General features: G+C 45.5%; 1 pseudogene; it reads right to left on the bottom strand.

Annotated features, from left to right (window-relative positions):
* Positions 1-5,191: 5,191 nt before the first annotated feature.
* LOC116193077 lies at positions 5,192-26,247 on the bottom strand (annotated as a pseudogene).
* Between the last annotated feature and the right edge of the window lie 1,333 nt (positions 26,248-27,580).

Raw genomic sequence — 27,580 nt, 5'->3', positions numbered from 1 at the left:
TATCTCCCGGTCTTGATCCCTCTGAAGATTTCTGTAATCTACAAGCTCCGCACGAACGTCAACAAGCTTGCAACGAAGCCGATCTCGTTCCTCCCTGATAGACTGCAGCTCTGCGCGGATGGCTCCCTGAGCGGAGCTCTCGGCTTCTGAGACGACCGTAGGAGGGGCTCGCGGGATCGGGATTGTTCGGGCTCGACGTTCGAGCGTCAAGTCCGGTGCGTAGAATTGAGCCACATATGCTGCAGTGGCAGAGAATGCCCGCTCCTCATCGGTAGGGTGCTCAGGGAAGTAGAGATCCTGTAGGACGTGTGTATCCCATACCCCGCGGTACTCCCGGATCTGTAGAAACATAGCCAATGCCATGGATGATGAATCGGCCCACTGGAGTCGAAATGGTAGACAGTCGGCTTCGGTGGGAACGTCTTGTAGGCTGCCGAGTTGTCTGACTACTCGGCTGGGAAATATAAGCGTACTTCCCAAGTGACTGAGGAGGGGAAGTCCTATGACCCCGGGGCATCTTGTGATCATAGGGCCGCCAGGGTTCTAGCGAGCGGCCCACAAAAATTGTGCGGGTATGAGCCCTTCCAAGAAATGCCGCCATTGTGAGAAGCTACGCTCGAGAAGTCGAAAGGTTGGAATCAATAGTCTAATCAGAGAACGGTCGTCGTGATGTAGCAGAAGGGATGTGATGAGCAGAACGATCGGATGTGTGCGGTGAGCCATATCTGCAGGAGGTGTGGTGACCCTCTCATCCTACCGCGCCGAATCTCTCTAATGTAGTCGAGAGACCGGATGGTCTTGATAAGCAAGGCCTCAACGTAACTATGGCCTCCTATCGCTTGGAGGATGACTTGGACGACTGCCCTATCTATGAGAGTTGGTGAGTGCGGGAATAGGAGAGTGCCGAAGATTATTAGAAGAAATCTGTGGCAAGCGCCGCGCTGATAGGACTCTGCCTCAGCATGTAGTGCGTGAACGTGAGTGAATTCCAGGAGCCATGCGATCCTGATACCGTGATCCCACCCGTCTTGAAGCTCTTGTTGGGCCTCCTGAGTTGACAAGCCCAAGAGAGCTGAGAATTGGCTACGAATTAGGGCGAATGGGTTAGGCATTAGGATTCCTTGGGCGGTAGGCGTGGGCCTCTGAATGAGCGTTGTGTACTCTTTGATTGTAGGAGACAACTCGGTCCCCTGGAAGTTGAACACCATGTGTCGGGGCATTCGACGAGCGCCACCAGGTCCCCTATAATGGAGCGGATGAAGGTACGATCTACAGGGTGCAATGTTCTCCGAATGCGCATGATCTCTCGGCCTGGAGGCATGAATGATTCGAGCCTGAGACTAGGAGCCGAGCGGTCCATTCTTACCTAAATGGAGGAAATATCGGTTCAATGTTTAGAGACAAACCGATGTAATGTCCTAGGTTGTTCTAAAACATGCATGCAATGCGAAAAATAAACTATAGTCGTATTTGTTATAATGTACATCGCTCTTTATTGAAAGGAAGGAAAAAAACAACAAAAGGCCCATCTTAAAAAGACTATGGGCCGACTCAAAGACTCGACTTTGGGGTCAGTTGACGGCATGGAGGTTAATGTTGATCCAGCATGACGGTCCCTGTTTATGCATAGAGGCTCCCGATACAAGGGTGTGAATTCCTTGAAATCAAGCGAGGATCTTTGGGGGCCGGTTCGGTGGCATAGCCGACTCGATCTGTTCCCTTACTCGGAACCTCTAACTATCCTAGCTTCCTATTTTGGCGCTCGTGGGATTTCGGACGAGGTACCTAGAGCTAGCATGATATGCAATGCATGCGTAAAATAAATGTATGTAAGTAGATAAGCGGTAAATGGCGGAAAGTAATAAATAAACAAGCAAGCAAGCAAACGGAATTGAGCCCGAACCCACTAAGTATGTCCCCAGTGGAGTCGCCAAGCTGTGCGCACCCGAATTTCATCTAGTCGGGGCACGCATGCGCACACCTATGCAACGCGGCTTGGGAGTGTCCACCTTTCCGGAGACGCGCGACGGACACACGTGAGAAGGAGTCGCCATTTACCAATTTATGACCAGAAGGTCGAGGGTTGGTAAGTTGCCCGGATCTAGGGGTACGGGTACACCTAATTGCTAGGGCATTGGTCATACAGAACCGGAAATTCCAAATTCGGGGTTCTATTACGTGCGGGCCTATATCCCGTACGCCCTTTCTGTACTCTAGTTTGCTAGGCTTGCCATTTATTATTTATTTACCGCATGAGTTATGTTGCGCTCTTCTTACCTGTTTTGACACCGTAAAGTCAGTGAATCAATTGATTCGAAACAGGAATCCGAAAGGAAAGTAAGTTCGCGAGCCGAAGAAATGGCTCGCTATCCTAGCTACGGTTTGTCGATCCACGGTGGTCGATTCCCCGTGCGAGCCAAAACCATGAAGCATTAAATTTACTTGCCTTTCGGATAAACAAATCGACTCGATTAATTCTGCACTCAGACCTCTTGCTCACCGATCAAGGATCCTTACAAATGAATGTGCGAATAAAGTTCCTTACAATGTCTCTCAAAGAAATACAACTTACAACTGAATAAATGAATCCCCGATCAGCTCACGTTGGGTCAATATTCCGCTCTGGCTCGCCGTGTATTTTGAATGACCGATAAATAAATTAAAGAAACATGGGCTCAAAGAGCCGGGGGTCGGGTCCGATCAGATCGACGGTGACAAAAGAATCGATTGATTCTCGTTGTAACCGTTGGACCGATCGAGCTCCCGGGTGATATCTAACCGCGATTCACACATTCGATCTAAGTCACCTTCCACATAGGCCATACTTCGAGTGTAATGGTGACTAGAGGTTAGATCCCATTCCGCACTTGGGTTGCGCGCATTCAGTGTGTGAGGGGCGTTGGACCCTGTGTTCGGTGATTTGGGGCGTTGGACCCCGCGCAGTACGTAACCTACGGGTTCGGACCCGAATCACAACAAATGAACAAAAGGAAGTGGAAAACAGAAGAAAATTGATAAAACTGATAAAAAAAAGACAAAAATTGATAAATACAGATAGATACAAAGAAGTTGTGCGTTAAGCCGAATGCACGTGATTTAATCAATTATTAACCGGGGTTAATTAGCAAACAATGTATCTAACCTAGGCAAGCAAAGAAAGGAATTATGGCATGGTTCTAGGCTAATTATGTGTGTTGTTTTGTTTTAGGACTTTATTTCGTGAATGTCACTGCGGCTTCATTGAATATACCAAACACGTGTTTTGACTCTAGATTTGGAACCTAGCATTCCGCCTATCCATTATCTAATGTTTGGTTAAGCCAAATGCATGATTAATCCGGTTTACGTGTTTTGTGACAAAAATAACAACGCTAATTACCGAATCTATGATAAGAAGATAGAAACACCGAAAGTGAATGAAATGGGTCATGCGAATGAAACTCGCATCCGAACGGGCCGCCCTTTTCCATCCATAGATCAAGGTGTTTCGATCCCCTTAACGCCTAGGGTATCGGCGAGTCACGAAATGACAATTATGCCCTTGGATGGCAAGATATGTGAAGTGCATGCATAAAATTGAGACTACATGACACGAAGAGGTCTAAAGAGGACTCGCGTTGATGCGATTCCCACCAAGAATGACGAGACCCGACAACTAAAGGAACCCAAGATCGTTCCACGATCAGATTTGATTGACGAACCCTCAACCCGTTGTTTACAACATAAACAAGAACCTTGGTATAACTAACCTCAACTCGTTGTTTATTGCGAAACAAGAACCTCGGTAAATAGGAAGACACCACAAACGGTGATGGAAAGCCATTTGATAAGTCGATGATGAATGCCACGGAAACTTCCGATAAGTTCGAATTAGTTCTTCAAGAACCAAAGAGAATACTCTCACAATTTTCTGAATGTTCCTTTTTTTATTAAAAATTGACTAAGATGAATATATATAGACATAAACTAATCCTAATCTGGCCATAACTCCTCCTAAAGATAAGGAAAATAAAATCTAGAATATCGATAGAGATATGACATAATTTATAAAGATATGAAATCTAAATATCCTTAGAATATCTCCATGAGATTTAAACTTTAAATAAATCTGATGATATCTTCTCTTGATCATCAAATATTCTAGAAGTTTCCTCAAACACTTGCTAAATTTAGCCTTATCCGAAATTTTCTATAACTTGAATCATGTTGATGGATTTTTGTGGATTACGTGATTCATGTCCAATGGGCCTCCACGAATTTGTTTGAGCCCGAACCTCTTGAATCAGGCCATTGAGTTCATCTTTAAACTTCTTTGCTCGTGCTCGCGTAATCGGTCCAATTGGAACTTGAACTAGATCCCTTGAAGTCGTGCTACGATTTGCATCATTCCCTTCCTCTTGAAAAGGATTTGTCCTCAAATCATCACCTACATCAAAAGGAAGCAAATTAGCAACATTAAAAGTAGCACTTACATTGTACTCACCAGGTAAGTCTAGTTTATAAGCATTGTCATTGATGAATTTAGCCTTATTCGGAATCTTCTATAACTTGAATCATGTTGATGGATTTTTGTGGATCACGTGATTCATGTCCAATGGGCCTCCACGAATTTGCTTGAGCCCGAACCTCTTGAATCAGGCCATTGAGTTCATCTTTAAACTTCTTTGCTTGCGTAATCGGTCCAATTTGAACTTGAACTAGATCCCTTGAAGTCGTGCTACGATTTGCATCATTCCCTTCCTCTTGAAAAGGATTTGTCCTCAAATCATCACCTACATCAAAAGGAAGCAAATCAGCAACATTAAAAGTAGCACTTACATTGTACTCACTAGGTAAGTCTAGTTTATAAGCATTGTCATTGATGAATTTAGCCTTATCCGGAATCTTCTATAACTTGAATCATGTTGATGGATTTTTGTGGATCACGTGATTCATGTCCAATGGGCCTCCACGAATTTGCTTGAGCCCGAACCTCTTGAATCAGGCCATTGAGTTCATCTTTAAACTTCTTTACTCGTGCTCGCGTAATCGGTCCAATTGGAACTTGAACTAGATCCCTTGAAGTCGTGCTACAATTTGCATCATTCCCCTCCTCTTGAAAAGGATTTGTCCTCAAATCATCACCTACATCAAAAGGAAGCAAATCACCAACATTAAAAGTAGCACTTACATTGTACTCACCAGGTAAGTCTAGTTTATAAGCATTGTCATTGATACGCTCTAGGATTTGAAAAGGACCATCTCCTCTTGGAAGTAGTTTGGAACGTCTTTGCGCCGGAAATCTCTCTTTCCTCATATGCAACCAAATCCAATCTCCTGGTTCAAAAATCAGCTTATGACGCCCCTTGTTGGCGTGTTTTGCATACTGCTCAGTTCTTCGCTCAATGTTGAGTCTTACTTTCTCATGAATCTGCTTGACAAATTCAGCTTTCTTTTTGCCATCTAAATTAACATGCTCAAACAAAGGTAAAGGAGATAAATCCAATGGAGTTAAAGGATTAAATCCATAAACAACTTCAAATGGTGAAAATTTAGTAGCAGAATGAACAGATCTGTTATAAGCAAACTCGACATGTGGTAAACACTCTTCCCATGTTTTGATGTTCTTTTTTATGATTGCCCTCAACAAAGTGGACAAAGTTCTATTTACTACTTCCGTTTGTCCATCAGTTTGTTGGTGACAAGTAGTAGAAAACAACAGCTTAGTACCTAACTTACACCACAAAGTCTTCCAAAAATAGCTCAAGAACTTAGCATCTCCATCTGAAACAATTGTTCTAGGCATGCCATGTAACCTCACAATCTCCTTAAAGAACAAATCAGCAACATGCGAAGCGTCATTCTTTTTGTGACATGGAATAAAGTATGTCATCTTAGAAAATCTATCCACAACCACAAAAATTGAATCTCTCCCACGTTTAGTCCTAGGTAATCCTAACACAAAGTCCATTGAAATATCAATCCAAGGCTCACTAGGAATTGGTAAAGGAGTATACAAACCGTTAGGCTGCACTCTGGATTTAGCTTGCCTACACGTAATGCATCTACCACAAATTCTCTCAACATCTCTTTTCATATGTGGCCAATAGAAGTGTTCTTGCAAAATAGCTAAAGTCTTTGCAACTCCAAAATGTCCCATTAATCCCCCACCATGTGATTCCTGCACTAATAACTCTCTTAGGTAACAATTAGGCACGCATAACTTATTCTCTCGAAACAGAAAGCCATCATGCCTAAAGAACTTACCACAAGGGATTTTCTCACAAGCCCGATATTCCTCACAAAATTCATGGTCATCAGCATATAAATTTTTAATGTGCTCAAAACCAAGCAATTTTGCATCAAGTGTAGAGAGTAATGCATACCTGCAAGAAAGTGCATCAGCGACCACATTCTCCTTACCTTGCTTATACCGAATGACGTATGGAAACGTCTCAATGAACTCCACCCATCGGGCATGTCTTTTGTTTAGTTTGTGTTGGCCCTTCAATTGTTTCAAGGACTCATGATCGGTGTGTATCACGAACTCCTTAAGCCATAGGTAGTGCTGCCATGTCTCTAAAGCTCGAACCAATGCATACAACTCTTTATCATAAGTTGGATAGTTTAAGGCTGCTCCGCTTAGTTTTTCGCTGAAGTAAGCAATTGGTCGTCCTTCCTGCATAAGAACTACACCTATACCAATACCTGAAGCATCACATTCAATCTCAAAAGTTTTAGAAAAGTTAGGTAAAGATAATAAAGGAGCGTTGGTCAGCTTCTCTTTGATTAGCTGAAAAGCCTTCTCTTGTTCTTCTCCCCATCTAAATCCAACGTTTTTCTTGATCACTTCAGTAAGTGGTGCTGCTATGCTACTAAAGTCCTTCACGAACCGTCGGTAGTGTACGGACCCGAATGTGGACTCTCGTCGGGGCTCGCATTACGCGCTTTTGGATCGCGCGACTTGGGAGTGTCCACCTTCCCGAGGGGACGCGTGACGGACACGCGTGAGAGAAGGAGTGCCCACTTATCATTTTACGACCCGTAGGTTGAGGGCGGATAAGTTACCCGAGGTCTAGGGGTATGGAACACCTAGTTTGTTGTTAAGGCATTGATCTGTGCGGAACCGGAAAATCCGTGTTCGGGGGTTCATGTTACGTGCGGGCCTATATCCCGCACACCCTTTCGGTACTCTGGTTTGCTAGGCTTGCATGTTTTATGATTTACCGCATGAATTAAGCTGCACTCGGCTCACACGTTTTGACACCGGAGATTCGGTGAATTAAACGATGTCGGTTGAGAAGCCGAGAGAGAAGTAAACTCGTATGTCGGGGAATTGGTTCACAATCTTGCGTTACAGTTCATCGAACCGTGGAGGTTGAATCCCTGCGAGTACCAGAACCGCGAGTTCTTGGATTTACTTTCCTTTTGGGCAAGCATTAGACCGATTCGATTAATTCGACTCTCGGACCGTTCGCTCACCAACTGGAATTCTTACAGAATAAATGTACAAAATGAAATCGTTACAATGCTCTCGAAAACAATAAATACAAATTACAAATGGTCGAATTCCAGTCGACTCGCGTTCGGTTATTATTCCACTCTAACTCACCGTGAGTTTAGGGAAAAAGACCGAAGAACTGAAATTCAATGGACGCTCTCACTGAATACGGCGTTGCCCTGTGAGTGTTGATTAGGGTGTTGAACCCTGTGATCGATGATTAGGGCGTTGAACCCTAATATTATTCGGCCTAGGGATCAAGCTCGACCCGCATGGCAAACAGATGCGGAAAGATAACACGCAGCAGGTAAATAACAGACAAGGTGTTTGTTATTATCGAGTGTACGTGTTTTAACAAGTTGTTAATCCGGGGTATTTTGGCATGCAAATCCTACCCTAGACAAACAAGCACGTGCCAATGTTTTAGCATTCGGCTTTGTTTTGAGAACTTGACAAAAAGAGTCAAAACTCATGTGTGTGGATTGCTTTTACAGTTGTTCTGTATTGTGACACTGAATTTCCACTGAATTAGCCAAACTCGTGTTTTGACTCTAGATTTGGAATCTAGAATTCCTCCTAACCATTATCTAGTGTTTGGTTAGGTCGAGTGAAAGGTTAATCAGCATTTTGTATGTTTTCTGACAGAGATAACCGTTCTAGTTACCCGAGTCTATGTTAGGATGACAGAAACTCATCAGTTAGATAAGAAAAGGCTATGCAGATGAACCTGCACTTGAACAGGTAGCCCGTTCTTATCCCGTACTGTAGTGTTTCTGTCATGCTAACCCTAAGGGTGTCGCTGAATTGTGAAAAGACGATTTTGCCCTTTATTTGAAAGTTGTTTTCAGAAAAGGGGAAACATCGCAGTGCGGGCCACCTCGGCCTGTAGCCGGTGTCGACCAATTCCCTGGATCATCCAGGGTTGTGCAAGAACCCCGAAAAAAGCCAACGAACCGATCGATCAGCCCGGAAGTGATCTAGAAAGATCTTCTGTATCCTAACCTGAGTTACTTGGAATCATGTAAAAACTCAAGTTGAGACACAGAAGCCCTTTTCAGACGTCCATGCTACATCAGACCGCGCGTTTCGGGTTTTGAAATTGATAAGTTTGAAAAGGGCACCAACGTCATTTGACAACTCATCGACGCGAGTTATCCGTTAATGGCCAATTCGTGTAAACCTTATCAGTGTGAAGTGGGTTTAATCATGTGAGCGTCCCGATTAACCCGTTTGTGGGATTAATGCTTAAGGGTTGTGCCGAATGCATTAATTGTGAAAACGATTCGCGACTCGAAGACCAAGACGATTCCATAAGGATCGAGGATAATTTGGTCTAATGACCGAAACTACCCTCGTAACCGAATGGACCCGAATGAGTCATCGATACCCGAATCCATGCATGCTTTGTTTTGAAAAGACATTTTCATGCGATATTGTGACGATAATGTAAATTGCAAATTACACGAAAGCCGAGAACGGACTCAAAACGGGAAGAGGAAGCCTCATGCAACCCGTACCAGTCTAAGAGGCTCTTGGTTACTTCTCCTTGGAGATAGCCGAGAGGTCCCATGGCCCGAATGGGGTTCCACGAGGTTTCCCCGTCTTGTTTCGAATCATTTCTCGCATGCTTAAACGACAAACATTATAAATGACACGATTAAACGAAAGTCGATATTGCCATGATTTGAATAACGCATTCGAACATGGAAACATGCACAAACAAGTTATTTAAGGAATCGATAAAACAATACCGACTTCATGCATGTGAGAAAACACGAGAAAACTCGAGAATCAAGCTTGGATCGGGGCTAAGAAGGCCGATCTTAACCCGAGGAAAGCAAGCCAAGCCTCGGTCACCTCTTCTTGAGGCAAACTCGAGAGCTCTTTTGCTTATTTCGGGTCGAGAAGGTCATCCGAGGGTCGATCCAAACGTTTCCCGACATGCTGACATGTTATATGATGATGAACATGCATAATATAACAAGAAAGTGTATAAAAATTAAGTCTTGCAAGTTAAACATGCATAAAACGCCATATTACTCCATAGCCATGCAAATAATGTAAAGAGCCCTAACTCCTCTAAGTCAAGAGTGATTTACCTAGCCGCGGGATACGAGGAAAGAGTCGGGGAAGTGTTCGAGAGTCGGGTGACTCGGTTGAACGCTTGGAAGAGTGCTTGGGTGCAAGGGATGCACGTTTGGGGAGCTAGGTGCACGGGAAGTGCGGCTGGAATGCACGGGAGGCGCGCGAGGTACGCGGGGCGCGCGCAGGCGAGCGGACGTGCAAGCGTGCGCGCGGGGGGCGCGGGCGTGCGCAGGGCGCGTAGCGAGCGCGCGGCTGGCGCTGGCGAGTCACTATTCACCCGAGAGTAGCGATTTCACCCGAAATGCACTATTTGACCTGAAACAATAATTTAAAGACTTCAAATGGAAAAACAAACTTCACCAATGAACTCCATGGGTCCAAAATGAGTGGGATATGAAGTTTGAGAATTTTTGAGCTTAAGTCGGGATGATGAACATCGGCTTCCGACTTAAGAACTCAAGGCTCTCTTTGGATCTTTTCGGTTCTCTTTTCTCTTCCTTCTAAGTGCTGAAGTTTTCTGGTTCTCGAGTGTTCTTGGCTATGGAGTTTAAGAGGATTTCTTGAAGGAGAAAGGTTGGAGAGAGTGTGTAAGAGGAGAAGTGATTATCTTAATCACTTTTGGGCCATTTATAGACAAAGCTAATGACACAATTAGCAAAAGCAAGTGCTCTTAACCCCCATGCTTAGAAAATATCAAGCCTCATCCTCTTCCATTGCATTAATGAAGAAGAGATAAGACATTGATGAGCATTGATGAGCATTGATGAGAAGTTGAGTGTTGTCTTCAACCTCTCCAAGATATTTTGGCTAAGAGCGGGCAAGTTGGCTTCTTGAATTGAAGAAGAAGAAGAAGCTTCTAGAAAAAAGGGTGACTCATCTTGGGCATCCCGTCGGTCCCACGACCGAAGAGGAGAAACCGGGAAAAAGCTCGGGTCTCGATTGATCGCGCATTCGAGGCTCGGGGTTCGAACCAAATGTTGAATTATCGATATACGCGAGGAAACGGATTTAATGAGTTCGAGATTGGCATTTTCCGTGAGGAATTGCCAAATGTCTGTATGAGGCTCGGAAGCCGGTTTTGCTCCTTTTATGCATTCAGAGCGAGGTTACCCACTTCTGACAGCATATCTTGTATCTGCATCCCACGTCGGTCATTTTGACATAAATTGTCAAATTACGTGGGCACTTGTCCCTTAAGCCGGTAAATGCAAATATGGAGCCGGAGATGTCCTAGGAGGCCGAAACTGGATTTCTCAAATTGCTTTCTGAGTTTCTTGGGCGATCCGGAGATTACTGCGATCTTTGTTTGCTGAGATTGGGCCTCTAAGGATATGAAAAGTGCATCTGAGACCCTTAAAGCACTGCTCGAGGGGTCTAGATGAGTTGTGTGATTCATTCCAACGATTCCACATTGAGCCTTGAGAAGGCTAGCATTGTGTAAGGTAAGCATCCGACGTCAAGTTTCCCCAAAGAGGACCTCCGGATATGGATTTTCATTGAAAATGGCCTTTTGTGCCCCTCGGAGGTTACTCGGGAAACCGTGAAGGGTTTTGCTGTCTGTTTTGCCCAATTGCGAATGTCCGCTGGAGTTTTCAGGGCAATGTAGTGTGAACTTCGTTTGCCGTAATTCCATCAGACCAGTCTCCGGTTACGCTCTTCCGAAGAAGGGTATGCCCGTTTTGTCGTTCGGAAGTCATTCAGAGTGTCTGTATGGCTTCTAAAAGACAATATGAAGCACTGCTCGTGCTCTGTATGATTGAGGGGCATGGCCGCATCTGATATTTGGAATTAACTTTTCTCCGAGAAACCGGCATTTTTGGACTTCCACTGAAAAGTTGTCTGTATACAGAAAGTTGTTCTGTATAGAGCAGATGATTTGCAAAATGCCTTTGGGGACACTTTTCATCTGTTTGGCATTGGAGTGGATTTTTGGAGTCCAATATTGGCTATCTTCCGATGATTGAGCGAACTATCGGAAAATAGAACTGTCTGTGTGATATACTGAAAATGCCGGTTTTGGATATTGCCGAGCTCTCTAGTCACTCTGTTGCTCCTTGATGACCCCTGGACTCCTTCTGTCCAATGCATGTGTCATTTGCCCGATTTTGCCGACTTGAGGATGAATAGTGATTTTCTGCTCTGTTAAGTCGTTTTTCTGTATTCTGCTCAAATTGTGGCTTGAATCATTGCTGATATCATCGTTTGGAAAGGTAAGCCAAAATGGGGTGCTGACAGCTTGCCCCTCTTTGACTGCATGCTCGAGTAGAGGATGCAGCCAAAGACTTCAGAAGCGCCCCAATTTGATAGCAATGATTGATATGGAACTTCCGATAACAGTCTTCTCCCTCTTACTTTGGATATGTGGGGATGTTATACCTGATGCAGAAATGTAAAAGTCAGTATGAACCTGAGGGGATGGACCCCTAAACAGAAAAGTAGTCGGGACGTACCCGAAGTGCAGAAAAGTAGTCGGGACGTACCCGAAGTGCAGAAAAGTAGTCAGGACGTACCCGAAATGCAGAAAAGTAAAGTTGCATGGGATGCATTGCAGAAAGTAAATGTAAACGCTAGGGAGTTGCGTGAGGTGTGGAAGGAATCATTGTGCTTCCTCCATCACTGAGCTTGTCCGTGCTGCAATCGATGTAGTGGCATAATGTTTCATTGTTTGCCAACTGATTGTGATGCAACTGAGTGCCTGGAGTGCTACTCTGAAGATTCTCCTCTTGGGTTGAGATTATCTCCCGTCACATGAAGTAGAGATGAATCGATCTTGGGGAGACATCTTCCATGGAGCGCTGATTTGTTTGAGGCAGGCATTGATGCTGGGACGAAGTCGTTTCACTAAAGCCTTACCTCTGTGGCAGTAATGTGTTTGATCTGCTGAAAGCCGAGCTCGTTGCTAGGCGGTTACCTGTTGGGCTGCCGGAAACCGGCTTTGCTGTTGAGGAATGATTGTGCTTTGCTGGAGGCCAGCTCCGCTGCTTGGGCGGTCATGCTTTGACCTGTAAGAAGTTCGTCGAAAGTCGGCGTCTTGTATTGCGAGACTCGAGCTCTAAGACAGAGCGCCTACGTATCTCGTGGGACCGGGAATCAGAGTCTGTCGTAGTTCATGCGATGCTTGTGATACCTGTGATCCTGGCATTACTAGTAAATCATAAGAGAAATACTAACAAGTAATGGACACAAGTAAGCATGAAAATGTTGTTGCGATACGCAGATCTTCAGTTTTGGGTTGCCTGAGCAACCCATGAAGATTTTTGCTTTGACAGTGTAAGTAGGTCCCGTTCTCGGAGGCCTAGATGCGAGGCCTCCAGGGGCTCCCGTTAGCTATGTATTGGGCATATCGAGACATCCCCGACAATGTTCTAGTAGCTCTATCGGTTGTTCAACGCGCCCGTCGGCTTTGAACCCTTCTCAATAGGGTACCATAGGGCGGCTGCATTTGCAACTCGTTTGGGGATTTATGTTCAGATTTGGTCCGACTCGGTCTGACCATTTCCAAAGCGTTATGACTAGACTCTCGGAGAGGAATGTTTGGGATTTTGGCTCTGTGATAGCCTATTGAAGGGTGGCTGTGACCCATTTGGAGTTATGCAAAGACAAAGAGAAAAGAGAAAGCTTGGGAAGTACGTTGCCCCGGGCTCCCGTTAGCTATGTATTGGGCATATCGAGACATCCCCGACAATGTTCTAGCAGCTCTATCGGTTGTTCAACGCGCCCGTCGTCTTTGAACCCTTCTCAATAGGGTACCATAGGGCGGCTGCATTTGCAACTCGTTTGGGGATTTATGTTCAGATTTGGTCCGACTCGGTCTGACCATTTCCAAAGCGTTATGACTAGACTCTCGGAGAGGAATGTTTGGGATTTTGGCTCTGTGATAGCCTGTTGAAGGGTGGCTGTGACCCATTTGGAGTTATGCAAAGACAAAGAGAAAAGAGAAAGCTTGGGAAGTACGTTGCCCCGGGCTAAAAGGATACACGGGTTCACGCCTGCAGTGAGATGTACCCCCATTTTCCTTCGTCCTTCTGTTGTGTAGGTTGTACCGAACTGCTTGGATGGCATGCTCGGTTTGCCCACTATGCTTGAGGAGGAATCCTTCGCGCTGGATGGTTGAGCTGTATTGGAGGGCTGATCGGGGATCATGTTGAAATAGATAACCTGGCCACTTTCCTTGGGGATCCCTTGTCCGCACGATGTGTGAGGAACCAGGGGGTCATTTTTATCCATCTCTCGTTTAACTCTCCTTTTGCTACGGTCACCCACCTCGGGGCCGCACCTCTCAACCTAAAGGGGAAGAGCTCTCCTTTTGCCACAACTGCCCCGAAGGGTTTCCGATCATGCCTCTCTTTTACCCTAACTTTTGCCTAGGCCGCCCCAAAAGGGGTTTTCGACCTAGCGGGCTCGATTCTTTTATCTCTCCAGTTTGCAAGGGCGAAGGGTTCGAAGGATTCAACCTTCGAGTGCATTGTGTTCGGTCTCCGTCGAGGAGTTGTGTCTGCTGCTTCCCCCTTTTTTTCAGGGGTTTATTGACTGCTTTTGAATTGGCGGTGCCGGTGCTTTTGGTGAACGTCGGCGTTGCCTTGTTTTGTTCATTGGCGGTTTTTTTTTCCGCGTCTTTCCTCTCTCTTCATTGGCGGGTTTTTCCCGCTTCTTTTCGCTCTGTTTTTTTTCCTTGCAGCTGGGGTTTGTTTGGTGCCCCGTGTCTTTGTTTGAAACTCCTCGACTTTGTATCGCCGAGGCCACTTTGGTGTGCTTCGCCTCGTGGAGACTTGTTGTGTGTTGCTAGCCCTATTTTGTGAGGACCGACTTTCTTGAAAGTTTGACTCCCGTGCACTCGAAAGTTGAACTTCGTGTCATTTGCCCTTGCAATCTCTTCAGGTGAATTCCCCTATTGTCTAGAAGGAAAATACAAATTTGCCCTTAGGAATCAGTGGCCGGGGTTGTCCTGGTGCTTGTTGTGGAGGAGGCCTGGTCTTGACGCAAATGACCAGGAGCGTTCCAACGTCACTTGTTGGAGTGACCCACAATGGCGACCTCGGGGCGAACTTCAACCAGGGAGGCCCCAGTGTACGTCGCTTGCCGAGGTTGTGTTGGCGCGAACTTCAACCGAGGATGCCCCAGTGTACGTCGCTTGGAAATGTTTATCGTGGGTGTATGATGTCCGAGGTGGTCTCAGTGTAAGCGTTGAACGCGAATGTCCCGGTCTTTATCGTCGATGTGACTCGTGGTGGGCGGTTTGTGCAACTGTCGCCCCTGGCCGTCTCATGTCGTCAATGTCAACTGAAATGATTGCTTTGATGGCATATGGCTCGCTCAGTTGTTTTTGTCTTTAGCTTTATAGGGGGTACCTCCGTGCCGAGCCCCTTCCCTGTCAAAGTATAAGGGAGGAGGCTCGAGAGGAGTTCTCGGAAAGGCGTGAGCCTGTGCATCATTCTTCGCCTGTGACCGGCGTGTCCCTGTAAAAGATGACAAAGAAGATGGTGTGTTAGGCGACTGTGCGGTGGAGTATGCGGTAAGAAATATGGGTGGACCCATGGGAAAATCCCTTTTGTCCCGCACGCGACCCATGGGGTGTCGCGTGTGGATGACATTTGTTTCCGGGAATGTAGTCATCACCACTCTGGAGTGGTTAGACCATGACTGAGGTCACATAAGCATGTTTTCCCTAATTGCGAGTAGGCATGCGCAGCCGTCCTAGGGAAGGCTCGAGGAGCCGGGTCCCATGAGGACAGGTGAGTCGAACAGGTCCAACAGAACTGATAGGGCGTCTTCGAGACTGTCCTAATGCTCCATTGAAGGATTTGTTCATGTCGAGAGCCCATTTGTGGGAATGCATTTGAATGAAAGCAACAAAGAGTTTAAAGAAAACTGCGCGTGTTGCCCCAGTGTTTAGTCGGTGACCACAACGGAGGTGGATGAGATCCATTCTTTGATCGGAGGCATGACTGTGCTGGTCTGCGATCGAGAGTTGGGTCATGCTCTGTTTGTGGAGCTGTCACTTTCTGTCTTTGCAGTGGAAGGATTAGACTTGCTCCTTGAAGTATCGCTTGGATGAATTTGAATCCAAGTCGATTTTGGATTTCAGATGAGCCTGAAAGCAGTAAATGCGAGGTGTCAAAACCTGAAAGCAGTAAATGCGGGGCCGGAGCCCAAAAACAGTAAATGCTGGGCCGGGGTCCGAAAGTAGTAAATGCAGGACCGAGGCCTGATGCGAGGCCGAAGCCCAAAAGTGGGGCCGAAGCCCGATGAAGAACCGGAGCCCGATGTGGGGCCGAAGCCCAATGCAGTAAATGCGGGGCGGGAGCCTGATGCTGGGTCAGAGCCCGATGCGGGGCCGAAGCCCAATGCAGTAAATGCATGCTCGATAAGAAAGTACAAGAGATGCAAAAGCAAAGGTCAATGCTGGGGAACAGCGTAGAGCGCTGCAAGGCAGTGACACTGATTTGCTTGCGGTATTGCTCTGTGGAGCAAGGATGGGGACTTAGTGTTGAAATCCCAAGGAGCTAGATGAGAGACGTTTGTTGTCTCAATTGTGGTCGCTCAGTATTCAGGCTGTCTTCTTGTTGAGAATTTCCTGCAATGGGAAGAGAAAACAATGAAGGAGCATGAACTGTTCAAGATTTCAATGCAAGAGTGTAGGGAAGCGAACTGACCTGGTAGGCATCGTGCGAGCACATCGAGAGACATGCATTGATACGTTGAGCAGGCATGTATGAGTTGGTGTGAACATGCTTGGACATGTGCGAGGCACGCTTGATCATTGGTAGATGCGTGGGGTCACGCGGAGGGATGTGCGTCCGATCACGCGGTGACACTCTCTGTTAGGAAGAAGTTAGTGTTAGTTAACTTTGCCTGGGAAGGTTGATCGGCCCTCGGGCCACAGCTCGTCTTGCCGTGGAGGAAGGGTGAAGACCGCAGGTGATCTACCCGCGAAGGTTATCACAACTCACATGTCGTACGGGACGGGTGGCCGGGATGGACGGCCTCTGGTCATAGCACGTCTCGCCATGGAGAGGTGAAGACCGCGGGTAGTCTACCCGCGAAGGTCGGCACAACTTGTCTATCATGCGGAAATGCGTTGTAGCCGCAAGACAATAAATATATCAAATGTATGCAATGCGTGAGTTTTGAAAGCTAATGCTGTCGTTCGCATTGATTCAAAGAGTTTAAAATACGATGCAGTTTGGAAAATAAATCCTTAAGTCGATCTTCCATCCCGCTCGGGGCACAAGTGAACATTGCCACGGAAAACACCAATTCCAGGCGAAAGCCTAGTGGAGATATCTATCCTAAGATGGATGGGGACCTCCATGGGTCCTCTTCTTGGACCTCTCCAAGGTAGCGTTCGCACGTGCCAACTCCTGATCGCGTCTCTGTAACTCAGCGCATGCTTGGGCGAGCTCCCTTTGAAGCTAGCGCTGATCGATGAGTTGCTCATCTTTCTCGGCGACCTCCCAATGAAGGCGGTCCCTCTCGGACCTGAGGCTAGTGAGTTCCGCTTGGACGGCGATGCTCGAAGTTGAAGGTGCCCCATATGGTGTGCTATCCTCAAGTTGTGGAGAGCCGGTGAAATCTTCGTGTACTAACGAACTCCGTCGGTAGAAACGGAGGATGTACTCTTCCGTAGCCTGAAAATCCCGTTGATCCTGAGTAGGGTGTTCGGGAAAGTAAGGTAGCTCTGTGACCGCGGTGCGCCATGCGAATAGGACCTGTTGGATATCACTTTGGCAAACTACGGACGTCTGATCCTCCCGCCAAGTGTGTTCGAACCTAGTCCGTGCCATGTCCTCAGGGACTGTCTGCAGGCTACCGAACTGCCTCATTACTCGCGACGGGAAGTAAGTGGTGGACCCCGCATGGCTTAAAAGTGGGATTCCGTTAAAATCATGGCATCTAAGGGCCATGGGTCCGGGTGGCATCCACGCGGCACGCCACTTAAAGCCCTTGGATGATACTTCACGAAAAATTTTGATCCACTCGGAAACCTTGCGTTCTTCCACGTGCACTAAAGGTAGTAGCCGGGAAATGATCGACTCCGAGTGGTTGAAAAACAGGACTGGGCGCACGAGGCCGAAGGGGCTTGCGTGGCTCTGTAGCCAAATTTGCAAAAGGATTGGGGATCCCCTCAACCCTCGATCAGTTGTTCGCGTAACGCGGTCGAGTGACCGAATGGTCTCAGCCACTAGGGCTACCTCGTACCCGCGGCCTCCGACCACTTGGAGGATGACGTTAGCCAGAGCTGCGTCGATGCGATCGACTGCGCTAGGGAATAAAAGGGTTCCAAAAATAAGGAGCAAAACTGCATGACATAAATTCGCTTGAAAAATATCCCCTCGAACCTCGCATGCTTGTGATTCGATAAAGCAGAGAAGTTTCGTGGTTACTATCCCAGTGCCTCCAGAGTATGCAAGTTCGGCATGCAGTTGAGATCTGTGCACCCTGAGTAGGCGCAAGACTAAGACCAATCGAGTAGTACGAAGGTTAGGCTCCACAATGCCGTGGGAAATAGCAGTCCTGCCAATGAGGGTCCGATACTCCTCAATGATAGGCGTAAGCTCTGTACCCTAGATGTTGAAGACTGCATGGGTTGGATCCCAGAACGTCACCGTTGCTCCTAGGAAATTCCAATCTACTCGGCGTGTGGAGAGCATGGGCACATCTCCGACGAAGGAAGTGATATAGTTTCGGTCAATTTGACGCAGGCTGGTCCATATGTGACTAATCTGCTCAAGCGGTGGCGTGATTCTGTCGAGGCGCAGAAAGGAAGCCGAGTGCGACATCCCTTACCAAGATGCAAAGAAGATCAGCTTAGGACTCATCAATGCGAATGACACCCTAATTTTGAAAATTGTATGATGCATGAGTTCGAAAAATAAATGCCCATGGCTTAATAAAAATTACAAGGTACATGTACACCGCTCTTGAAATGGAAAAGACTCAAGTGGCTCGCAGGCCGACTCGATAGACTATTGCCGTAGTCGGGTAGAAGGCTTGCGTGGAAGCATAGCACGATGCATGGTTCAGTGCTACAGGGACTGTGCTACCTAGGGATGGGGGCCCCCGACTCAAGGGTGTCAATTCCTTGAAATCAGGCGAGATTCTTTTCAAGGCCTAAGCGACAGTCGAACCGCGCGCCATACCCTTACTTCGAACCCCTGTCTAACCTAGATTCCTAGATTGCCGCTCGTGGGATTTCAAGCGTGGTACCTAAATCCACTAGAATGATGCAATGCGAGTGCAGAAAAGTAAATGTGCAAGAAAAGTAAATGTACGGAAAGCAATAAATAAACATGCAAGCAAGCAAACGGATCGAGCCTGAACCCACTAAGTATGTCCCCCAGTGGAGTCACCAAGCTGTACGGACCCGAATGTGGACTCTCGTCGGGGCCCGCATTGCTCGCTTTTGGATCGCGCAGCTTGGGAGTGTCCACCTTCCCGTGGGGACGCGTGACGGACACGCGTGAGAGAAGGAGTCGCCACTTATCATTTTACCACCCGTAGGTCGAGGGCGGATAAAATACCCGAGGTCTAGGGGTATGGAACACCTAGTTTGTTGTTAAGGCATTGATCTGTGCGGAACCGGAAAATCCGTGTTCGGGGGTTCATGTTAGGTGCGGGCCTATATCCCGCATGCCCTTTCGGTACTCTAGTTTGCTAGGCTTGCATGTTTTATGATTTACCGCATGAATTAAGCTGCACTCGGCTCACAAGTTTTGACACCGGAGATTCAGTGAATTAAACGATGTCGGTTGAGAAGCCGAGAGAGAAGTAAACTCGTATGTCGGGGAATTGGTTCACAATCTTGTGTTACAGTTCATCGAACCGTGGAGGTTGAATCCCTGCGTGAACCAGAACCGCGAGTTCTTGGATTTACTTTCCTTTTGGGCAAGCATTAGACCGATTCGATTAATTCGACTCTCGGACCGTTCGCTCACCAACCGGAATTCTTACAGAATAAATGTACAAAATGAAATCCTTACAATGCTCTCGAAAACAATAAATACAAATTACAAATGGCCGAATTCCAGTCGACTCGCGTTCGGTTATTATTCCACTCTAACTCACCGTGAGTTTAGGGAAAAAGACCGAAGAACTGAAATTCAATGGATGCTCTCACTGAATAGGGCGTTGGACCCTGTGAGTGTTGATTAGGGTATTGAACCCTGTGATCGATGATTAGGGCGTTGAACCCTAATATTATTCGGCCTAGGGATCAAGCTCGACCCGCATGGCAAACAGGTGCGGAAAGATAACACGCAGCAGGTAAATAACAGACAAGGTGTTTGTTATTATCGAGTGTACGTGTTTTAACAAGTTGTTAATCCGGGGTATTTTGGCATGCAAATCCTACCCTAGACAAACAAGCACGTGCCAATGTTTTAGCATTCGGCTTTGTTTTGAGAACTTGACAAAAAGAGTCAAAACTCATGTGTGTGGATTGCTTTTACAGTTGTTCTGTATTGTGACACTGAATTTCCACTGAATTAGCCAAACTCGTGTTTTGACTCTAGATTTGGAATCTAGAATTCCTCCTAACCATTATCTAGTGTTTGGTTAGGTCGAGTGAAAGGTTAATCAGCATTTTGTATGTTTTCTGACAGAGATAACCGTTCTAGTTACCCGAGTCTATGTTAGGATGACAGAAACTCATCAGTTAGATAAGAAAAGGCTATGCAGATGAACCTGCACCTGAACAGGTAGCCCGTTCTTATCCCGTACTGTAGTGTTTCTGTCATGCTAACCATAAGGGTGTCGCTGAATTGTGAAAAGACGATTTTGCCCTTTATTTGAAAATTGTTTTCAGAAAAGGGTAAACATCGCAGTGCGGGTCACCTCGGCCTGTAGCCAGTGTCGACCAATTCCCTGGATCATCCAGGGTTGTGCAAGAACCCCGAAAAAAGCCAACGAACCGGTCGATCTGCCCGGAAGTGATCTAGAAAGATCTTCTGTATCTTAACCTGAGTTACTTGGAATCAGGTAAAAACTCAAGTTGAGACACAGAAGCGCTTTTCAGACGTCCATGCTACATCAGACCGCGCGTTTTGGGTTTTGAAATTGATAAGTTTGAAAAGGACACCAACGTCATTTGACAACTCATCGACGCGAGCTATCCGTTAATGGCCAATTCGTGTAAACCTTATCAGTGTGAAGTGGGTTTAATCATGTGAGTGTCCCGATTAACCCGTTTGTGGGATTAATGCTTAAGGGTTGTGCTGAATGCATTAATTGTGAAAACGATTCGCGACTCGAAGACCAAGACGATTCCATAAGGATCGAGGATAATTTGGTCCAATGACCGAAACTACCCTCGTAACCGAATGGACCCGAATGAGTCATCGATACCCGAATCCATGCATGCTTTGTTTTGAAAAGACATTTTCATGCGATATTGTGACGATAATGTAAATTGCAAATTACACGAAAGCCGAGAACGGACTCAAAACGGGAAGAGGAAGCCTCATGCAACCCGTACGAGTCTAAGAGGCTCTTGGTTACTTCTCCTTGGAGATAGCCGAGTGGTCCCATGGCCCGAATGGGGTTCCACGAGGTTTCCCCGTCTTGTTTCGAATCATTTCTCGCATGCTTAAACGACAAACATTATAAATGACACGATTAAACGAAAGTCGGTATTGCCATGATTTGAATAACGCATTCGAACATGGAAACATGCACAAACAAGTTATTTAAGGAATCGATAAAACAATACCGACTTCATGCATGTGAGAAAACACGAGAAAACTCGAGAATCAAGCTTGGATCAGGGCTAAGAGGGCCGATCTTAACCCGAGGAAAGCAAGCCAAGCCTCGGTCACCTCTTCTTGAGGCAAACTCGAGAGCTCTTTTGCTTATTTCGGGTCGGGAAGTCCTTCCGAGGGTCGATCCAAACGTTTCCCGACATGCTAACATGTTATATGATGATGAACATGCATAATATAACAAGAAAGTGTATAAAAATTAAGTCTTGCAAGTTAAACATGCATAAAACGCCATATTACTCCATAGCCATGTAAATAATGTAAAGAGCCCTAACTCCTCTAAGTCAAGAGTGATTTACCTAGCCTCGGGATACGAGGAAAGAGTCGGGGAAGTGTTCGAGAGTCGGGTGACTCGGTTGAACGCTTGGAAGAGTGCTTGGGTGCAAGGGATGCACGTTTGGGGAGCAAGGTGCACGGGAAGTGCGGTTGGAATGCACGGGAGGCGCGCGAGGTACGCGGGGCGCGGGCAGGCGCGCGGACGTGCAGGCGTGCGCGCAGGGCGTGCGGGCGTGCGCGGGGCGCGTAGCGTGCGCGCGGCTGGCGCTGGCGAGTCACTATTCACCCGAGAGTAGCGATTTCACCCGAAATGCACTGTTTGACCTGAAACAATAATTTAAAGACTTCAAATGGAAAAACCAACTTCAATAATGAACTCCATGGGTCCAAAATGAGTGGGATATGAAGTTTGAGAATTTTTGAGCTTAAGTCGGGATGATGAACATCGGCTTCCGACTTAAGAACTCAAGGCTCTCTTTGGATCTTTTCGGTTCTCTTTTCTCTTCCTTCTAAGTGCTGAAGTTTTCTGGTTCTTGAGTGTTCTTGGCTATGGAGTTTGAGAGGATTTCTTGAAGGAGAAAGGTTGGAGAGAGTGTGTAAGAGGAGAAGTGATTATCTTAATCACTTTTGGGCCATTTATAGACAAAGCTAATGACACAATTAGCAAAAGCAAGTGCTCTTAACCCCCATGCTTATAAAATATCAAGCCTCATCCTCTTCCATTGCATTAATGAAGAAGAGATAAGACACTGATGAGCATTGATGAGCATTGATGAGAAGTTGAGTGTTGTCTTCAACCTCTCCAAGATATTTTGGCTAAGAAAGGGCAAGTTGGCTTCTTGAATTGAAGAAGAAGAAGAAGCTTCTAGAAAAAAGGGTGACTCATCTTGGGCATCCCGTCGGTCCCACGACCGAAGAGGAGAAACCGGGAAAAAGCTCGGGTCTCGATTGATCGCGCATTCGAGGCTCGGGGTTCGAACCAAATGTTGAATTATCGATATACGCGAGGAAACGGATTTAATGAGTCCGAGATTGGCATTTTCCGTGAGGAATTGCCAAATGTCTGTATGAGGCTCGGAAGTCGGTTTTGCTCCTTTTATGCATTCAGAGCGAGGTTACCCACTTCTGACAGCATATCTTGTATCTGCATCCCACGTCGGTCATTTTGACATAAATTGACAAATTACGTGGGCACTTGTCCCTTAAGCCGGTAAATGCAAATATGGAGCCGGAGATGTCCTAGGAGGCCGAAACTGGATTTCTCAGATTGCTTTCTGAGTTTCTTGGGCGATCCGGAGATTACTGCGATCTCTGTTTGCTGAGATTGGGCCTCTAAGGATATGAAAAGTGCATCTGAGACCCTTAAAGCACTGCTCGAGGGGTCTAGATGAGTTGTGTGATTCATTCCGACGATTCCACATTGAGCCTTGAGAAGGCTAGCATTGTGTAAGGTAAGCATCCGGCGTCAAGTTTCCCCAAAGAGGACCTCTGGATATGGATTTTCACTGAAAATGGCCTTTTGTGCTCCTCGGAGGTTACTCGGGAAACCGTGAAGGGTTTTGCTGTCTGTTTTGCCCAATTGCGAATGTCCGCTGGAGTTTTCAGGGCAATGTAGTGTGAACTTCGTTTGCCGTAATTCCATCAGACCAGTCTCCGGTTACGCTCTTCCGAAGAAGGGTATGCCCGTTTTATCGTTCGGAAGTCATTCAGAGTGTCTGTGTGACTTCTAAAAGACAATATGAAGCACTGCTCGTGCTCTGTATGATTGAGGGGCATGGCCGCATCTGATATTTGGAATTAACTTTTCTCCGAAAAACCGGCATTTTTGGACTTCCACTGAAAAGTTGTCTGTATACAGAAAGTTGTTCTGTATAGAGCAGATGATTTGCAAAATGCCTTTGGGGACACTTTTCATCTGTTTGGCATTGGAGTGGATTTTTGGAGTCCAATATTGGCTATCTTCCGATGATTGAGCGAACTATCGGAAAATAGAATTGTCTGTGTGATATACTGAAAATGCCGGTTTTGGATATTGCTGAGCTCTCTAGTCACTCTGTTGCTCCTTGATGACCCCTGGACTCCTTCTGTCCAATGCATGTGTCATTTGCCTGATTTTGCCGACTTGAGGATGAATAGTGATTTTCTGCTCTGTTAAGTCGTTTTTCTGTATTCTACTCAAGTTGTGGCTTGGATCATTGCTGATATCATCGTTTGGAAAGGTGAGCCAAAATGGGGTGCTAACAGGTAGAAACTAGCAAGTCCATGAAAACTACGAACATTACTTACACTTGTGGGGCTAGGCCACTCTTGGATTGCACGTACCTTCTCCTCATCAACCTGTATACCTTGTGCACTAACAACAAATCCCAAAAATACAAGCTTATCGGTGCAAAAAGTACACTTCTTGATATTAGCAAATAACTTTTCCTTCCTAAGCACATCTAAAACAGATTTCAAATGTACCTTATGATCATCTAAGTTTTTGCTGTAAACGAGTATATCATCAAAGTAGACAACCACAAATCTACCCATAAATGCACGCAAAACATGATTCATAAGTCTCATAAAAGTGCTTGGAGCATTAGTCAAACCAAAAGACATAACTAACCATTCATACAAACCGTATTTTGTTTTAAAGGCAGTTTTCCATTCATCTCTTTCTTTCATTCTAATCTGATGATAACCACTCTTTAGAAAATACACAAGAACCATGTAGCTCATCTAACATATCATATAAGCGAGGAATAGGATGACGATACTTTACGGTTATGTTGTTGATTGCTCGGCAATCAACGCACATTCTCCACGTCCCATCCTTCTTAGGTCCAAGTATAACCGGAACGACGCATAGACTCATGCTTTCCCTCACGTACCCTTTCTCCAACAACTCACTTACCTATCGTTGAAGCTCCTTTGTCTCCTCAGGATTGCTCCTATAAGCTGGTCGGTTTGGAATTGTCGCACCGGGAACAAAATCAATTTGATGTTCAATCCCTCGGATTGGAGGTAACCCATGTGGTGTTTCCTCGGGAAAGACATCCTCATACTCCTGCAAAAGAGAAACAACAGAACTAGGCAGAGCGATATCAAGTTCGTTAGTATTGAAAAATGCCTCTTTGTACAAAAGTACAATCATCGATTGATATGAAAACATTGCTTGCCTAATTTCTCCCATTTTTGCATGAAAATTTTTTTGTTTTCTCTCTGATTTTCTTTCAATGGCCGAATTTTGATTTTCTTTTTCTCTCTCATTTTTCTCGGCCTCTCTCTGATTTTTACTCTTTTTCTTCTGTTCACTCTCTTTCTTTTGATCACTCTCTTTTTGCAATCTCACTTTATCCTCATATACTTGCTGTGGAGTCAATGGTACAAGTGTGATTGATCGTTGATTAAGTACAAAGGAGTATTTGTTCGTAAAGCCATCATGCTTCACTCGTCTATCAAATTGCCATGGACGCCCTAGCAACAAGTGTCCTGTTTGCATCGGTACTACATCACACAACACTTCATCTTCGTATTTACCGATTCGAAATGCAACTAACACCTGCTTGTTCACCCTTATCTCACCACTATCATTCAACCATTGCAGCTTGTACGGCCTAGGGTGCTTCACCATCTGCAGTCTTAATTTTTCCACCATTGTTGTGCTTGCGACATTAGTACAACTACCACCATCAATAATCACACTACATACCTTGTCTTTGATGTAGCACCTAGTGTGAAAGATGTTCTCCCGCTGCACTTCTTCAACTCCTTTTGTTTGCAAGCTCAATGCTATCCTTGCCACCAATGTCAATGCATCTGGAGCTAAATATTCCTCCTCGGGAACGTCCTCCAATGGGGGCATGTCATCGGTGTCGGAATCTTCAGTGTCGGTCACAATGTCACCATTGTCTCGCATCACCATGACCCGCTTGTTCGAGCATTGACTTGCTATGTGTCCCCTGCCTTGGCATTTAAAACACTTAATGTCACGATTCTTGGAGGTAGAAATGTCGGTTTTACCTTGATGAACATGGCTGGTTGCTTCTTGCTTTTGTTCGGTTTTCAACTTCGACGTGCATTGCTTCTCATCTTTCTTCCACTGATTCGGTTTCCAAGTGGATGTGCTTGGACTTTGGCTTGCACGTGTATTGCCTCTCCTCTTGAACTGGTTCTCAATCTTGATGGCCATGTGCACCATATCCTCCAACTCCACATAATGTTGTAATTCCACAGCATTTTGAATTTCTCGGTTCAATCCAGCAAAAATCTTGCCATAGTAGCCTCCCGATCCTCCTCTACGTTAGCTCTAATCATGGCCACTTCCATCTCCTTAAAATATTCCTCTACACTTCGGTTACCTTGCCTAAGACTTTGTAACTTATTATACAGCTCCCGGTAGTAATAACTAGGAACAAATCGCTTCCTCATCACCCTTTTCATTTCCTCCCACGTATCTATAGGTGGCTCTCTATTTCTTCGCCTATTTATCATCAATTGATCCCACCAGACAATTGCATAATCCGAGAATTCAATTGCTGCCAATTTGACTTTCTTCAGCTCGGAACAACTATAACAATCAAATACAAACTCCACCTTTTTCTCCCACTCAAGGTATGCTTCGGGATCACTCTTTCCTTGGAACGATGGGATTTTCATCTTAATACTACCCAAGTTATTATCTTCCCGATTCCTATCTTCTCTAAACCGCCCTCCATGTCTCCTATTACTAACAACCAAATCTCGATCATCTTCATCAAAACCAGCCCCATAAATCACTTCATCTTCAACCCTCACTTCCCTCGGTTGAACTCTTTCCCTCCTACGTGCATTAGGAGCGTTTCGTGGCTGCTCCACACGTTTATTCTCCATCAGATCTATCCGTTCATGAACCTGCTCAAACTCCAACCTCATCACACGCCTCATCTCACTAATCATGGCCTCTATAAGTATTTTCGAATCAGTCAATTCCGTAGCACCTTCGGGAATACTCTTAGAACTGTTGTGAGACATGATTACTGCAAAATAAAGTTAGAAAGAAAGGACCTCACAATTCTCTCCCTTATGTGTTTACACTCAAGAATGTGGATCACTCTACACTCGTGTTTTCACTCAAACAAACGTAGCTTTTAACCCTCTAATGTTCTCACCACTCCTGCCTTTCTCCACTCAATAATTCTCTTTCAGATCTCTTTAAACTAAACGAACAATTCTCCAAAATTTCCAGCAGCAATTCACCAAGAACTTACCGAGGAAAATTAATGGTTGAAGGAAATTTAAGAAAGAAAGGAAACAAGAGATAAGGCAACTACTATGAAGGATTAAATAAACCAGAATGTTATATGAAATTATGGGATCAGAATCAATGCAGATCACAAAGAACGAGAAATAACAACTTTAGAATGGTCTGATGTAAAGAATTTGGATCAAATTGACAACGATGTCTTCTTTCTTTTCTTTCGATCTTTTTTTTTTCAGCTCTGTTTTTTTTTTTGCTGCTAACAATCCACAAAGAACAAACTCGACAAAGCGGAACTTAGCAAATTGAAACAAAAAAGGATAGGATAAACCCGATTTGGAGCCTGATGCTCTAATACCAAATGATGCGAATCCCGCCAAGAATGACGAGACCCGACAACTAAAGGAACCCAAGATCGTTCCTCGATCAGATTTGATTGATGAACCCTCAACCCGTTGTTTACAACATAAACAAGAACCTTGGTATAACTGACCTCAACCCGTTGTTTATTGCGAAACAAGAACCTCGGTATATAGGAAGACGCCACAAACGGTGATGAAAAGCCATTTGATAAGTCGATGATGAACGCCACAGAAACTTCCGATAAGTTCGAATTAGTTCTTCAAGAACCAAAGAGAATACTCTCACAATTTTCTGAATATTCCTTTTTTATTAAAAATTGACTAAGATGAATATATATAGACATAAACTAATCATAATCTGGCCATAACTCCTCCTAAAGATAAGGAAAATAAAATCTAG

This window comes from Punica granatum, chromosome 1 (genome assembly GCF_007655135.1).
Source record: "Punica granatum isolate Tunisia-2019 chromosome 1, ASM765513v2, whole genome shotgun sequence".
In the NCBI taxonomy this organism is placed as follows: Eukaryota; Viridiplantae; Streptophyta; class Magnoliopsida; order Myrtales; family Lythraceae; genus Punica; species Punica granatum.
Note: the sequence above shows the minus strand (reverse complement) of the source record. Positions and strands in the feature narration are given on the sequence as shown.